Source organism: Tachyglossus aculeatus, chromosome 2 (genome assembly GCF_015852505.1).
Source record: "Tachyglossus aculeatus isolate mTacAcu1 chromosome 2, mTacAcu1.pri, whole genome shotgun sequence".
Taxonomy (NCBI): domain Eukaryota; kingdom Metazoa; phylum Chordata; class Mammalia; order Monotremata; family Tachyglossidae; genus Tachyglossus; species Tachyglossus aculeatus.
The window spans coordinates 43,693,166-43,709,803 of NC_052067.1; the positions used below are offsets into that span (position 1 = coordinate 43,693,166).

A 16,638-nucleotide genomic window follows, 5' to 3' on the forward strand; every position below is an offset into this window, starting at 1 on the left:
TTCAGCCAGTTAATGCCTGTTCAGTCCAGATTTTCCACCGCACAAATACGCAAAAGGATAAAATAAAATGTGTGATAAATGTGACGACACTATTCTGTGTAGGTCGCCGATCAATAGAATAAACTTTACGGAGATTTAATTCATTCCCCTCAACAACCCAATGGTTTTATGGGATCTGTTGAGTAAATGGGAAACCAAGGCCCAGAAAAGTTAAGCAATTTAGCCAAGGTCAAAGAAGCCAGTCAAGGGGCAAAGCTCTAAATGGTTTCTGGGGCTTCAGGCTCCCAAGATAGCATCCTAAACCAAAATCAAGCACTCAGGCCCAAACTCATGCATTCATTCATTCAATCCTATTTATGGAGCGCTTACTATGTGCAGAGCACTGTACTAAGCTCTTGGAAAGTACACTTCGGCAACAGATAGACACAGCCTGCAGTCAGACCACACAAGTACTTCAGTCTTTCTTATTTACTGTTTAAGCTAGTAACATCCACAGGTCTGCAGATTTTATGATACCATCGCTGATACATGGCCTTGCTTTATTTTAGTGTCAGGTTGCCAAGCCACACGATCAGTTCTACATTCCATGCACAAGTGGCAGGGGGCGGGGAAATATACGAACCAAACTGGCACTTCTTATCAAACCAGTGTTTATGGTAGGGGATACCTATTGAAAAGAAAGTGTTAGTTTTTGGGTTTTTTTTTTAAACCGAAGAAGCGATTGCCATCCTAGAAAAAACCATGTACTCTTTCATACCGTACTAACCCTGTAAGTTTTGGATGTTCCCAGAGGGTCGCTATAGAGGGAAGAAGCCTAAAAAAAAAAAACCGAAGGAAAAAGAATGAGCATATACAGGGGGAAAAGTAAAAGACGAAACGCACATACTCAGACTCCATACTCGAGCGGGGAACTCTCAAGCATTTAAACAAAAGGAAAAATACTGAGTCTGCACAAACCCCGTCAGAAACTAGCCGGGGCAGGGTGACTGGGCCTGAAACCCACCCATTCAAAGCTTCCCCGATTAGGAAAGGTGTGTGTGCAAATATGGATGTTTATTTTCCTACATTCTGAACTGGAGTCCAAAGGCCACAACGATGACACTGCTCAGGGCTAGAGGCCTCTGGGACTTGGAATGAGATAGAGAGTCTTTAATTACTGGGCCTCGGAATCACACATGCCACACACAAAGAAAAGTCGGCCCAAGAAAACTGTCTGGGAGAACTGAAATCAACTGCTAGAGTTCCTGTTGGGAAAAGCCCGCAGTCCTCATTAATATTCCAACTCCCTCTTTGAAAAGGGTAATGTTATGCAAAACAACCATACTTACTTGCATTTTTTTCCCCACCCCAATTTTTTTTTTCCTTAGAACTCGGGAGGACAAGAAGAGAGGTGGCTGGGGGAGAGAAGGCGGAAATGTTTGTGTGGGTGTGATTGGGTCTAAGTTGGTAAAAATTTAAGGGGAATAGCATCTCCTTTGGCTAAAATCGTATTCTTTCACTTCCCAACCCTACTTCTTGCAAATAGCATCTGATTTTACATCTTGGAATTAAGATGACATAAAAATGTTAAAACCTCTTTCTTGAGTTTAAAACATTGAACGTTTAACATTAATCTACATCGTAACCAAGGAAACGGTGAGAAAAGCGGAAGATTCCTAAAATAAATTATCCTTTGTCTACATGATCTAAAAACAGAAAAGTGTTTCCAAAGGATCTATGCACCAATAAGGGGTTTAGAACGGGAAGACAAACATGGGCCTTTTTCTTGAGAAAGTCAAGGAGCTGGACTGTTTGCTAGGAGTGGAAAGAAGGAAAATTCTTCCTGTTTCATTAGAAATGGACAGAAGCCCACTGATTATATTTATTTCCAGAGGAGTTACTGTAGCTGTATTTGGAATCCTTGTCTTGGTACCTTTTTCCTGACATGCCCATTTGCAACAAGAATTCAATTCACAAAACTCCGTATCCAAACCTGCCACCCCAATGGACAGACCGGTAGGAAACTGAAGAGACATAGAGGCTCCTTTATGCCTCTTGATGCCATCTCTTCAAGAACCACGGATATGTTAAAGTGACCAATAACTCTGAACACGTGAATCCTGAACCACCAAAACCTAATTCATACCCAACTCTTCATTATCAGCTCTAATGATCAAACATCCAATGGAAAAGTTCCTCAATAAGCCCCAGTACGGCAACCACGCTCAACCTTCCGTGCACACACAAAACCAAAAAAAACACACAAAAAAACTGGTGAACCCGTTGACAGACCCGAGAATAGTAGGCGGACGGTTTGCTATGTCTGAGGCTGCTATAGTTCCTTTGATCATAGTAGAGGCCACTCTGCAAAAGTAAAATGGAATAGTTATCTTTGCTCTCGATGTTTCTTCAATCTCGCGATACGTATTCGAAAAACACAAAGGCACATTTCAAGGCACCTCCCCTAGTTTCTATCAAAACTCTTAATCTCTTTATCTAAAACAAAAACATATTTCTTATCTAAAACAAAAACATATTTCCCCTTCTAGATTCTAAGCTCACTGAGGGCAAGGCTTATGTTGACCAATTCTAATATTTTATACACTATCACAGGCTTAATACAGTGCTCTGCACACAGTAAGCGCTCAGTACAAAAAATTAACTGATTTTAATATGATGAGTTTTCGTGATACATTAGAACTGTCCTTGACAATCCAAGAAAAATAAAATTCCACACCTAAGAAAATCCATTTGACAGGGTCACAACAGTGATCAGGCATTCATCTGGTGCTAATCTCTTCTCCTGCACTGATAATTTGTGGGAAACATTGATCAGATAAGCTTAGAATGACCTAAGCCAGCTGAATGTTACAGGGTGATTTTTCCATAGTAGTTTAATTTTCTACACTTCAGAGAGAATAGTTATAGATCATAATGCCGTCCAGGGAAAAAGGAATCAATTACATATGAAATTCCTTTTCAAATTTCCCAACATTTTCCCTCCATTTTCTGCCTTTTCAAGGCAAAGCAATACACGCACTCTTTTGCCAAGGTTTTAAAAATACTTTTAAAAAGGCAGAATATATATACTTTAATTTTGACAGTCAAGGGACTCTCAAATAATGGGAAAGTTGGGGGGTTTTGTACTTAGATCGCTCTCTCTCTCTCTCACACACACACACACACACACACACACACACACACACACACACACACAGAACTAACCAATGAATCTTTATGGGAACTCAACAATTTCTTCTTCACACCGTAAGAGTCACTGTAAGCATAATTCTGCAAGTGAATATTTGAAGAAATTAGCTCCTGTAGCCACATACTAAAAACGACCAAACTGAAAGAAGGGCTTGCTTTCTGACAAATGCCAACATCAGCTTGGACTCACCATCCCAAATAGAGGAAGAAGTCACCCTGGGTGACGGAAGGGAAGGTGACAAGCCCCTGACCTATCTACGGCATAAAGAATGGTCACCATGGCAAACACGAAACTGCTGGGCGATTTACCTCATAAAAGGCCAAGTCCATGAAGGTGCTCTGGCTGGAGTTTTGCCTCATCATTGAGGGCAACAACACTCACTTTGGCTGGGGTGCTCAAAAGAAATTTGTCAAATCTAGGACTTCTGCACAATCACCGGTTCCCTACTAGGGACAGAATCAATCTATGTGTCGAGAGCAGTCGGGTTTCGGTTTGCCACCCATCCTGGCCTGAAATTCAGGGTTTCGAGAAACTCCCGAGCACTTCTGTCTGGGGCTGGGAGCAGAGAGGGAGAGGTATCAGGCTTCCATGGGCTCTGCTGCTCCTTCCGATTCTCCTGCCCTTTTCCCTGTTACCCAGAGAGAGAGAAGGCATAGGCACAGGAGAGTCTTAGGTCCTTGGGGCACCAGTGGAAGTTTCTAGGCCCTTGGAGGCCTGTCCGGCAGCAAACTGGCAAGTTACAAGAAACTGTGAAGCAAGGGGTTTTTGGGGGGGTTTTAAATGGTATTTTTTAAGCACTTCCTCTGTGCCAGGCACTAAACTAAGCACTGGAGTGGACAGAAGCTAATCAGGGTGGACACAGTCCCTATCCCGCATAGCACTCACAGGCTTAATCTCCAATGATGAGGCAATTTATAGATGACATAGCTGAGGGACAGAGAAGTGAAGTGATGTGCCCAGGTCAAACGGCGGACAAGTGGTGGGGCTGGGATTAGAACTCAGTGCCTTCACTTCTCCAGGCCTGTGACCTCATCTGTAAAATGGGGATTAAGACTGTGAGCCCCATGTGGGACAGGGACTGCGTCCAACCCGATTTGCCTGTAATAATGATAATGATGATATTTGCTAGGCGCTTACAATGTGCCAAGCACTGTTCTAAGCACTGAGGGGATACAAGGTGATCAGGTTGTTCCACGTGGGGCTCAGTCTTAATCCCCATTTTACAGATGAAGGAACTGAGGCCCAGAGAATGATGATGATGATGATGGTATTTGTTAAGCACTTACTATGTGCAAAGCACTGTTCTAAGCGCTGGGGAGGTTACAAGGTGATCAGGTTGTCCACAGGGGCTCAAAGTTTTAATCCTTATTTTACAGATGAGGTAACTGAGGCACAGAAAAGTGAAGTGACTTGCGCAAAGTCACACAGCTGACAAGTTAAGTGACTTGCCCAAGGTCGTACAGCTGACAATTGGTGGAGCCGGAATTTGAACCCAAGATCTCTGACTCCCAAGCCCGTGCTCTTTCCATTGAGCCACACTGCTTCTCTGTATCCACCCCTATGCTAAGTTCAGTGGCTGGAACATAATAAGCACTTAACAAATACCACAATTATTAGTGATGTTTCTAAACCATCTGCCACGGGGGAACGTTCCAGGGCTACAGTTGACATTAGTTCTACAAGCAATCTCATTATTTTGGGTGGGAACCCAGGGGGCCTGTTAATTTTCCATTAGAATGCGTTTACCAGGGGCCAAAGTGCAGACCATTAATTACGGGCTTTATTAGGTGCTTATTATTACCACATCTCCTAAATCTAAGTGGTGCATCACCAAGATCAATTAAGAAGTGACGAGAAAGAAAATGGAGAAAGCGGACTGTGTGATTATATATAAATGAAAATGGTTAGAGATCATATTGTTTCAAATGTGATCGCCGGACCGCCTGTCTTTGCTTGGGGCAGAAAAGTTGTGGGCTGTGCCCCTTTTACAAACTGTTCCATGCAGTGAGGAATTACTGACCTGAAATGGGGAATGGTTAGCTAAATTGATAGAATCGGGCCTTGAAAAAAGTGCAATTATTAATCTCACACGGGAGCCATGCAAATAGCTACGTACGGAAGATGAATGCCTCGTAGATCTATCCTTCTGACCATCAAACTGGAGGTCAGAAAACAAAGAGCGACGACGGGCGAATTTCAAAGTTCAGAAAAGAAGGGTACAGAGAAGGAAAAAAAATCCAATTGAGTTCTTGAGATCGGGACCATTCTGACAAAAGTCAAAAGCAATTATTCAAGGAAGCGATAAACTGTGCACCTTAAACCTTCAAGTGGCCCCTTACCTATGTCGTAACTCCCTTTTGTTTACTTCTCTCCCAAGCACAAACCAAAGACCGCCAGGATAGGCAGGAGTAATAACACGATATTACCAAAGGGCATTCAATGCAATAAGCCACAGAGTCTAAACAAAACCATTCAAGTTACCATGGCGGCAGTGCTGTTTTGTTATCCATAGACCGCAAATTGTTTTACAGATGTTGAGTCCAATTCTGTCCCCGTCCAACAGATCCAAATGAGGATACTCCAGGAGAGGAATGAGGGTGTATCTTCTCTTCATGCAGCAGAAGTACAAATTTTCTACCCCCTTATTTTATGGTATTTGTTAAGCGCTTATTATGCATAAAACACTGCTCTAAAGGCTGGGATAGATACAAGGTAATCAGGTTGGACACAGTCCATCTCCCACATGGGGCTCACAGTCTTAATCCCCCTTATTCTGTGCCTCAGTTACCTCATCTGTATAATGGGTATTAAAACCGTGAGCTCCATGTAGGTCAGAGACTGCGTCCGACCTGATTACTCTGTATCTAATTAGGTTGGACACACTCCCTGCCCCACGTGGGGCTCACGGTCTAAGAAGGGGGGAGAACAGGGATTTAATCCCCATTTTACAGTTGAGGAAACTGAGGCCCAGGGAAGTGACTTCCCCAAGGTCACTCTGCAAGCAATCGGCAGAGCAGGGATTAGAACCCAGCTCCTCTGAACCCAGGCCCGTGCTCTTTCCACTAGACCGGCTGCTTCTTTGCGGCAGAGCACAGGGAGAGGCAGAGAGCGTGGTTCTGAGAATTTGCCACCAGCACAGGTAGGCCTGAGCTGACCCTCTGCCTCCAGCTTCTCCTCAGAGAAGTTTTAAAATCTGGGCTGTGAGACAGTGAAGCAGGGGGCAGTGCAAACAACCGCTGCCCAGGAAAGCACTGTCTGCTTGAAATAATAATAATAATGGTATTTGTTAAGCTCTTACTACGTGCCAGGAGCTGTCCTAAGCGCTGGGGTGGAAATGCACTTGGTTCACTTCAAACTCCATATGGGCAGGGAATAATAATAATAATGATAATGGTATTTGTTAAGCGCTTACTATGTGCAAAGCACTGTTCTAAGCGCTGGGGGTATACAAGGTGATCAGGTTGTCCCACAGGGGAGCTCACAGTCCGAATCCCCATTTTACAGATGAGGGAACTGAGGCACAGAGAAGTGAAGTGACTTGCCCAAAGTCACACAGCCGACAATTGGCAGAGCCGGGATTTGAACCCCTGACCTCTGACTCCAAAGCCCAGGCTCTTTCCACTGAGCCAAGCTGCCTCTCAATCCATTCATTCACCCACTCTTAGTCCTATCTCATTAATTAATTAATTAATTCATTCATCCAATCGTATTTACTGAGAGCTTACCATGTGCAGAGCACTGTAAAGAGAAGCAGCGTGGCTTGGTGGAAAGAGCCCGGGCTTGGGAGTCAGAGGACCTGGGTTCTAATTCCGACTCCGCCACGTGTCTGCTGGGTGACCTTGGGATAGTCACTTCACAGAGAAGCAGCGTGGCTCAGTGGAAAGAGCCCGGGAATGTGTCTGTTAATTCTGTTGTACTCTCCCAAGCGCTTAGTAAAGTGCTCTGCGTACAGCAAGCGCTCAATAAATACGATTGAATGATTGAATGAATGAAGGCAGAGGGAAGCTACCTTTTCCTCTGCAGCTTTCAGAGGGGCTGCGTGGATGGGGGAAAAAAATAATCAAGCTCAGAGATTCTGCGCTTCCCCCAGTATACAGTAACCCCCACCTTTCCTCCCTAACCTAAATATCTGGTACAGTCATCTATTATCTCATTTTGCAGAAAGCAGAAATAGGCAGAGCTGGTAAATCCAAGGCAGGCAGTTTTAACATCCAGAGTCACATAAATCAACAATAGAAACAGGAATAGTTCTCTTCCTGAAGATTTGCTCATAGCTCCATTCTCCAATTATTACTCAACCATTTCCTCTCTTGTGACACCGCAGTATGAAAGTGGGAAGGGCATAATAAGAGCACAAGTGCCATGTGCATGGCGGAGGGAGGGCACACGCACATTTTAAAATGATAAAGACTTCGTAAGGCTACACTAGGGGCTATACTGCTGTTTCTAAATAAAACATCCCTCAATTGGCAACACTCTTCTAAATGATCAAAATGCCTCAGTCTTAATAACTTCCCAAAAGAAATCCCCCAAAATGAAAACTGGCACACAGGTTCTAGTACTGTGGTTCAGCAGGGGCCACTCTCCATTAAAATGGATCTAGCTTTCAAATTATAGCTTCAGGCAAATTAGGCACATGATTTTTTTCAGCAGAAAGGAAGGCATGCTCTTCGGTTAGCTACACACCACTAAGTCTTTCCTCCTCGAAGAACTCGTTCTGCTCCTGTGGATCCCGGGACTATCCAGGGCTGAATTCTTAAATGAAATTGTAGAAGTTTGTGAATCACCAAACAGGAGACGTGAATCAAATCAAGCTCATTCAAAGGCATTTTGCATTTACAGCTATTAATAGGTACCGAATACAAGACAGAAAAGCAAAACATTTTCATGAATGAGGAATGACAACAAAACTTAGCGTTACTCTAGTTCATCTCCTTTTCTATTTCTAGATTACTATTTTGTGTCTTATTTTCCTTTTTATTTTGGCACACAGAGGCACACAGAGGCTGCTGTAAGGAAGTGGGGGGTTTTTGTTGTTTGTTTTTTAAGCCGGCTGCTGAACTAAATATATTTCACATTGATGTGGTGCAATGACTAATACACAGACTGCTCCAGCTGTGTTACTTGCTTGAACAAAACTTGCAATCCTGAAAAGTTCTTTTCCCCCCCCATTTTTAACTCTCTACAGCTCTCTTTTCTTCATACCCTGAATTTACACTGTGTAGATTTTACACTTACACAATCCCTGGAGAATAACTCTTGGTCACCCCTCCTTCCACAGCGAGGCAGTTTTAAAATAAAGGTAATTGGGGAGAAGGAACTTGTAGTTCTATAATCAAACAACAAGCTGCTGAGGTTTTAAAAAAAACATTTATATGTACCTATATCACATACGAGGTCTAAAAGAAAAACAGCCTACATTCACTTGTTAAAAAGAGTTTTTCACTGTTCCTATTTAGAGTATTTTAAACCCAAGGACTAACTGAAAAATCTCCGGAATCCAAACCGGATTATAGCAAACCATAAGAACATCCTGGTCAGTACCCTAAACCTTCACATTCTGTTAAACCTCTAAATTCTCCACTGATTAGAAGTTTAAATGAATGAGATACAGATCTTTGTTTGTTCTCCCAAGTATTTCCTGGTAGATAACAGAAACATGTCCCTATCTTGGCTAAGTTCTTTTAGGAAGATGATTATTTCAAATGATTTTTCATGCCAATTTCCAGACAGGTCAGAAATCACTGAAACAGATCAGAAGCACATACTAAGTGATTTTGGCTTTAACCAACAAGCAAGACAAATCATCTTTTAATCCTCATATTTAAAATGTTTACTCCTTGTTCATTTTTTTAAAGGTAAACTGATTTAGGGCACTATCTTCTTATTTTCCCTAACAAGCATTTCTGTATCTTGGGTTGCTAATCTCAATTCTGCAGTCACCACTCCAGGGAACCGAAACTGAAGTTGGTGCATTTCTATGGCATCTCTAGAACAAGTACCTGGAGATTTCAACAACTACAAAAAGCCACCTTCATCCACCAAATCAAATCTCATACTGGATATTATTTTATCTTGAGGCTGAAAATAATCTAGCTTTCCGGTGGAGATTTAACTGCCCAAATTACTTTTTTTTTCTCCCACAGTCCCCCCAAAAAATCACAGGGTGAAAATTAAGTGTGAAAAATGGGCATACATAATATGAGTCAAGGATATTTCTCATGGCCTTGACACACCAAAGCCAGTAAGTTTCAATGACTAACTCCCTAAACTGGTCTTCCAGAAGAATCAGTGGGCAAAAGATAAGATACAATCCCAGAGAAGAGTGTGTTGTACTTAATATTGCAAAAAACGATACTGTGTTTACATCAGGGACTTCAAAATTGCCTTATTTTGTTCAGGGTTTCCGCAAAGACTTGTATCCACAGGAACACGTAAGTGTGATTTCTTGTGTTTGGCAGATCATCAATCGTATTTATTGAGTGCTTACTATGTGCAGAGCACTGTACTAAGCGCTTGGGAAGTACAAATTGGCAACATATAGAGACAGTCCCTACCCAACAGTGGGCTCACAGTCTAAAAGGAGGAGACAGAGAACAAAACCAAACATACTAACAAAATAAAATAAATAGAATAGATATGTACAAGTAAAATAAATAAATAAATAGAGTAATAAATATGTACAAACATATATACATATATACAGGTGCTGTGGGGAAGGGAAGGAGGTAAGATGGGGGAATGGAGAGGGGGACGAGGGGGAGAGGAAGGAAGGGGCTCAGTCTGGGAAGGCCTCCTGGAGGAGGTGAGCTCTCAGTAGGGCCTTGAAGGGAGGAAGAGAGCTACCTTGGCGGATGGGCAGAGGGAGGGCATTCCAGGCCCGGGGGATGATGTGGGCCGGGGGTCGATGGCGGGACAGGCGAGAACGAGGCACGGTGAGGAGATGACTGTTACTAGCAAAGATCCACTAAATATACTGAGTTCTAACAGTGAGTGAAAACCAAACTGTCGGGGTTTCATTTTGTGGGTGGGAGGAGGGGAGAGGAGGGAAGGGAGAAAACACACGTATCATTGAGAAATAAATCAAAGGTCATTTCAGAATTGCAATTAAATCTCAGCGTTGATCAAATTCCATTTCAGAAAGAATGAGGCTGCGGACGTGCGATGTGCTCAAAAACCTCAAACCTTCAATGTTTTCTCGTCCCTCTCTTGTCTCAAACAGAAGCTCCTTACCCTGCAACTTCAAATTAACCATCAGCTCTCCCATTTCTACTTGACCCCGCTAATCTCCTACTACAACCCAGCCACCACACTTTGCTCTTCCAATGCCAATCTACTCACTGTACCTCAGACCCCTCGTGCCTGGACCTCCTTCCCCCTCTTTCCACTCTCCCATCTTCGAAGCCCTCCTTAAAATCACCTCTCCTCCAAGAAGCCTTCCCTCACTAATCCCTCATCACCCATGCATTTAGGACTCGAGCCCTTTGATGCTTGTGCCTTTGACACTCTTCCCCACAGCTCTCACGTGCATATCCAACTCCGTGGCCCTGTGGAAAGGGCACGGGTTTGGGAGTCAGAGTCGTGGGCTCTAATCCCGGCTCTGCCACTTGTCAGCTGTGTGACTTTGGGAAAGTGACTTAGCTTCCCTGTGCCTCACTTACTTCATCTGTTAAATGGGGATTAAGACTGGGAGCCCCACGTGGGACAACCTGATTACCTCGTATCCCCTCCCCCAGCGCTTAGAACAGTGCTTGGTACGTAGTAAGCGCTTAATCACTCAATCAATCGTATTTATTGAGCGCTTACTGTGTGCAGAGCACTGTACTAAGCGCTTGGGAAGTACAAGTCGGCAACATACACCAATTACCATTATTATTATTACTCTCCCAACTGCTGCACACAGTAAGCACTCAATATTGATTGATTGATGGTAGTCCCAGGACTTTCCTATATGCATAATCATGGCTACTAAGTAAACATATTTACCTATCATCCACAAAGGGGACGGCTATCTCAGCATCAGCTAGTCCATCCTGAAAAACACTAAGCTCTCTAGGGATGCTGTCACTCAGTAAGGAAAATTAAAATAAATGAAAAAATGGATGACAGACTTGTGCACAACTCCGCCAACGGGAGGGATAATGAATGGAAAGAGGGAGATAAACATCTGTACTGACAAACTTCTTCAATTTCACTGCTCTAGGCAGTGGGGAGGATGGGGGAGCACTGAAACTCTGTTGTATTCTGCTAATTCTCTTGTATTGTACTTTCCCAAGCACCTAGTACAGTGCTCTGCACATAGTAAGTGCTCAATAACAATAATAATTGTGCTATTTGTTAAGCGCTATGTGCCAGGCACTGTACTAAGCGATGGAGTGGGTACAAGCAAATCGGGATGAACACGGCCCCTGTCCCACGTGGGGCTCACAGCCCAATCACCATTTTACAGATGGGGGAACTGAGGCCCAGAGAAGTGAACTTGCCCTAAGTCCCAGAGCAGACAAGGGGCGGGTCCGGGATTAGAACCCGTGACCTTCTGACTCCCGGCCCGTGCTCTATCTGCTGTCACGCTGCTTCCCTATAAATATCACTGATTGACTGATTGACTGAAGTGGCGGCAGGGAAGAAGGTGGAGGAGGAACTGCTTAGGTTATGAGACCGGGCAGGGAGGTAACCTGGGGGTGGGACGAGGATAAAAATGGGGAAAGGAGGAAGCAGACTGAGTTGCAGAAGGGAGGAAGTACAGAGTGGGGCTGGGGGGCGGTGGCAAATAAGTTTATTTATTTATTTTACTTGTACATATCTATTCTATTTATTTTCTTTTGTTAGTATGTTTGGTTTTGTTCTCTGTCTCCCCCTTTTAGACTGTGAGCCCACTGTTGGGTAGGGACTGTCTCTATATGTTGCCAACTTGTACTTCCCAAGCGCTTTGTACAGCGCTCTGCACATAGTAAGCGCTCAATAAATACGACTGATGATGATGATGACAAAGGTGTCTCGTCATCTAGGCCCTGGGCCCTCTGGACGTCTGGCCCTGCAGAGCCAACACTGAAGCAGTATGGTGTAGTGGATAGAGCTGGGAGTGTAATTCCTGTTTATACAGAAATGGAAATCCACAAGTGGAGGGATTCTTCCAATGCCTTTCCAATCCATGGTTTTTCTATCGAGAGATCACCGTTTGAGTAATCTGAAATACCCATCGACTCTTCACATTCAAAAGGCATTTCGTTTAAGCCAACCTGCCTGTCTTCAGCTGGGGCTTGCCTGGAGAGCTGGGAGTCGGGTGGTCATGGGTTCTAATCCCGGCTCCGCCACTCGTCTGCTGTGGGACTTTAGGCAAGTCACTTCACTTCTCTGTGATTCAGTTACCTCATCTGTAAAATGGGGATGAGGACCGTGAGCCCCACGTGGGACGGAGACTGTGTCCAACTCCATTTGCTTGTATCCACCCCAGATCTTAATACAGTGCCTGGCACAGAGTAAGTGCCTAACAAATACCATAAACATTATTCCTTCCAGCTCCACAGCAGTTATAATAATAATAATAATGGTATTTGTTAAGTGCTTACTATGTGCCAAGCACTGTTCTAAGCACTGGAGTAGATACAAGAGAATCAGTCAATCAATCAATCGTATTTATTGAGCACTTACTGTGTGCAGAGCACTGTACTAAGCGCTTGGGAAGTACAAGTTGGCAACATATAGAGACAGTACCTACCCAACAGTGGACTCACAGTCTAAAAGGAGTGGGAGAAGATACTAGAGAAGCAGTGTGGCTCAGTGGAAAGAGCACGGGCTTTGGAGTCAGAGGTCATGGGTTCAAATCCCGGCTCCGCCAACTGTCAGCTGTGTGACTTTGGGCAAGTCACTTCACTTCTCTGTGCCTCAGTTCCCTCATCTGTAAAATGGGGATTAAAACTGTGAGCCCCCTGGGGGACAACCTGATCACCTTGTCACCACCCCAGCGCTTAGAACAGTGCTTTGCACATAGTACGCGCTTAATAAATGCCATCATTATTATTATTATTATTATTACAAGGTAATCAGGTTGTCCCACATGGGGCTCACAAACTTAATCCCCATTTTACAGATGAGGGAACTGAGGAACAGAGAAGTGAAGTGACTTGCCCTAAATCACACAGCTGATGACTGGTGGAGCCGGGATTAGAACCCACAACCTCTGACTCCCAAGCCCGGGCTCTTTCCACTAAGCCACGCTGCTTCACATGTACAGCGCTATGGACATATCCGTAATTTCTTTGTATTGAGCTCTGTTTCCCCTGCTCTAGATTGTGAGCTCGTTGTGGGCAGGGAATGCGTCTGTTTATTGTTGCACTGTACTCAACCAAGCGCTTAGTACAGTGTTCTGTGCACAGTAAGTGATTGAATGAATGAATGATCCCAATTTCAGCCCCACTGTACTTCGGGCTATCGTTTTTTTTTCCCCAACAGCCAGGCTGACCAGACAGGACCTTCTTGGCCAGCGAGAGCAACGGAAGCGAGCTCTCCAAGCAAGCCCCAGCTGAAGACAGGCAGGTCGCCTTAAACGAAATGCCTTTTGAACTTGAAAAGTCGATGGATATTTCAGATTACTCAAAAGGTGATCTCTCGATAGGAAAACCATGTATTGGAAAGGCACTGGAAGAATCCCTCCGCTTGTGGATTTCTGTTTCTGTATAAACAGGAATTACACTTGAGATGCACGATACTCCCAAGAGCACTAAGAATCAAAGTGTTTCCTTACGCAAAGGCTGGAATGAAGCAAATGATGCAAATTGACAGCTCTTCAAGTTGTAGCTTAAAATTCTCCGTTAAATGAAATTCAGTAGAAAGCCAGTTAGCCGAATTAATTGTGATGCAATTTGTTTGTTTGTTTGCTTTCGGTTATCTTAATGAGGCAAGCAACTAATTTTGGGTGGGTGTCCAAACGCTCTCCAATTATACAACCTCGCATTTCCTTTGGCCTCCAGGAAATCCCAAGGATCCACTGGTCCTTCAAAACCCAGCACTGCCTAAAACTACTCATCTTCCCTCCTCCTAACTTTCTCCTGTAGACTGATGATACCAACACCCTCTCTGTTCAAGCAGCTTGTGATTTTGCACTCATCTTCTACTTCTCACTCTCGGCACTCGCGGTAAATCAGCTGCTAAATCCTTCCGGCTCCTTCTCCACGACACTTCCTGAATCCGTTTCCTCTCCACCCAAACGGCCACCGCCCTGCTTCAAGTTCTCGTTCTCGCAAAGAGAAGCAACGTGGGTTGGTGGAAAAGAGCATAGGGCTGGTAGTCGGAAGGGACCCGGGTTCTAATCCCGGCTCTGCCACATGTCTGCTGTGTGGCCTTGGACAAGTCACTTCACTTCTTTGGGCCTCAGTTGCCTCATCTACAAAATTAAGACTGTGAGCCCCATGTTGGACAGGGCTGTGTCCAATCTGATTAATTTGTACCTACCTCAGTGCTTTGAACAGTGGCACAAAGTAAGCGCTTCACAAGAACCATTGTTATTACTAATAAATGCTTGCTGTGTGTCCTTGGGAAAGTCACTTCACTTCCCTGTGCCTCAGTTCTCCCTCTTATTTAGACTGTGAGCCCCATGCGGGACAGGGATTGTGTCCAACCTAATTCACTTGTATCTACCCCACGGTTTAGAACAGTGTTTGAAACACAGTACACACCTAACAAATACTGTAAAATATGAATAAACAGAACACGCCATCAGCCTCCTCGCTGTCTCCCAGCCTCCGGCCTTTCCCAGACTTCAGTATATCCATGCTGAGCCCCGCTGTCTGCCCGGTGGAAAAATCTTTACTTTGGGAGTCAGGAGACCTGGGTTCTACTCCAGGTCTGTTTGTAGCTGGCAAATGAGGGAAGACCACATGTACCCTCCACAAATGCTGGTAATTATTAATAATAATGGTGATATTTTTAAGCGCCTACTATGTGCCAAGCACTGTTCAAAGCACTGGGAGAGATACAAGGCGATCAGGTTGTCCCAGGTGGGGCTCACAGTCTTAATTCCCATTTTACAGATGAGGTAACTGAGGCACAGAGAAGTTAAGTGAAGCAGCGAGGCTCAGTGGAAAGAGCCCGGGCTTTGGAGTCAGAGGTCATGGGTTCAAATCCCGGCTCCGCCAATTGTCAGCTGTGTGACTTTGGGCAAGTCACTTGACTTCTCTGTGCCTCAGTTCCCTCATCTGTAATATGGGGGTTAAGACTGTGAGACCCCCGTGGGACAACCTGATCACCTTGTAACCTCCCCAGCGCTTAGAACAGTAATTTGCACATAGTAAGCGCTTAATAAATGCCATCATTATTACAAGTGACTTGCCCCAAATCACATAGCTGACAAGTGGTGGAACTGGGTTTAAAACCCACGACCTCTGATTCCCAAGCCCATGCTCTTTCCACTAGGCCATGCTTTATTATTATTCTAGCATTTGCTAAGCGCTTACTATGTGCCACACACTGTACTAAGCGCTGGTGTGGATACAAGCAAATGGGGCTGGACACATTTCCCGTCCCACGCGGGGCTCACAGTTTCAATCCCCATTTTACAGATGAGGTCACTGAGACTCAAAGAAGTAAAGCGACTTGCCCAAAGTCACAGAGCGGACAAGTGTTGGGAACTGGGATTAGAATCCTTGACCTTCTGGCACTCAGGCCCGTGCTCCATCCACTACGCCATGCTGCAGGTGCCAGTCTACCTGCTTGCCCTCACTCTGCCCCAGCGATGACACAGCTGGCAGGGGCAAAAGAGTGAGCAGCACTTGGCAAATCACTAGCACTGGAACCAATTCCTCTGTGCACATTCCCGCAGTCCTGGTAGTCTCAGGCCCGAGGCTCACCTGTCATTTCCGATGACACGCTCTATCACATTCCATGCTGCCGCACTGATCGTCTTTCAAAAACATCACTTGGCACGCGGGTCTCTGAGCCCCGAGAACTCCCCATTTCCCCCTAAATCAAGCAGAAATTCCTTCCCATTGGCTTTGAGGCCGTCCATCGGTTTTCCCCACTGTATCTGTCGGCTGTCTTTACCAACTACCCCTCGCTTCATGCTCTCCACTCCTCCAAAGCCCACCTGGCCGTACTTCGCTCTCGCTCTCGACCTGCATATATGTATGTGCATATTTATTACTCTATTTATTTATTTATTTATTTTATTTGTACATATCTATTCTATTCATTTTATTTTGTTAGTATGCTTGGCTTTGTTCTCTGTCTCCCCCTTTTAGACTGTGAGCCCACTGTTGGGTAGGGACTGTCTCTATATGTTGCCAATCTGTACTTCCCAAGCGCTTAGTACAGTGCTCTGCACATAGTAAGCGCTCAATAAATACGATTGATGATGATGATGATGATGACTCTCTCGCGTCTGATCCTTTGCTCCCACTCTGCTCCTGCCTGAAACTCATGTCTCACCAAGCTGCAGCGCTCTTTATCTTCGA

General features: G+C 44.6%; 1 protein-coding gene across 9 annotated transcripts in view; it reads right to left on the bottom strand.

The window, feature by feature from the left end:
• Window positions 1-16,638, bottom strand: part of LRRFIP2 (LRR binding FLII interacting protein 2) — a 91,912-nt gene that overhangs the window by 54,940 nt on the left and 20,334 nt on the right. The window lies entirely within an intron of this gene.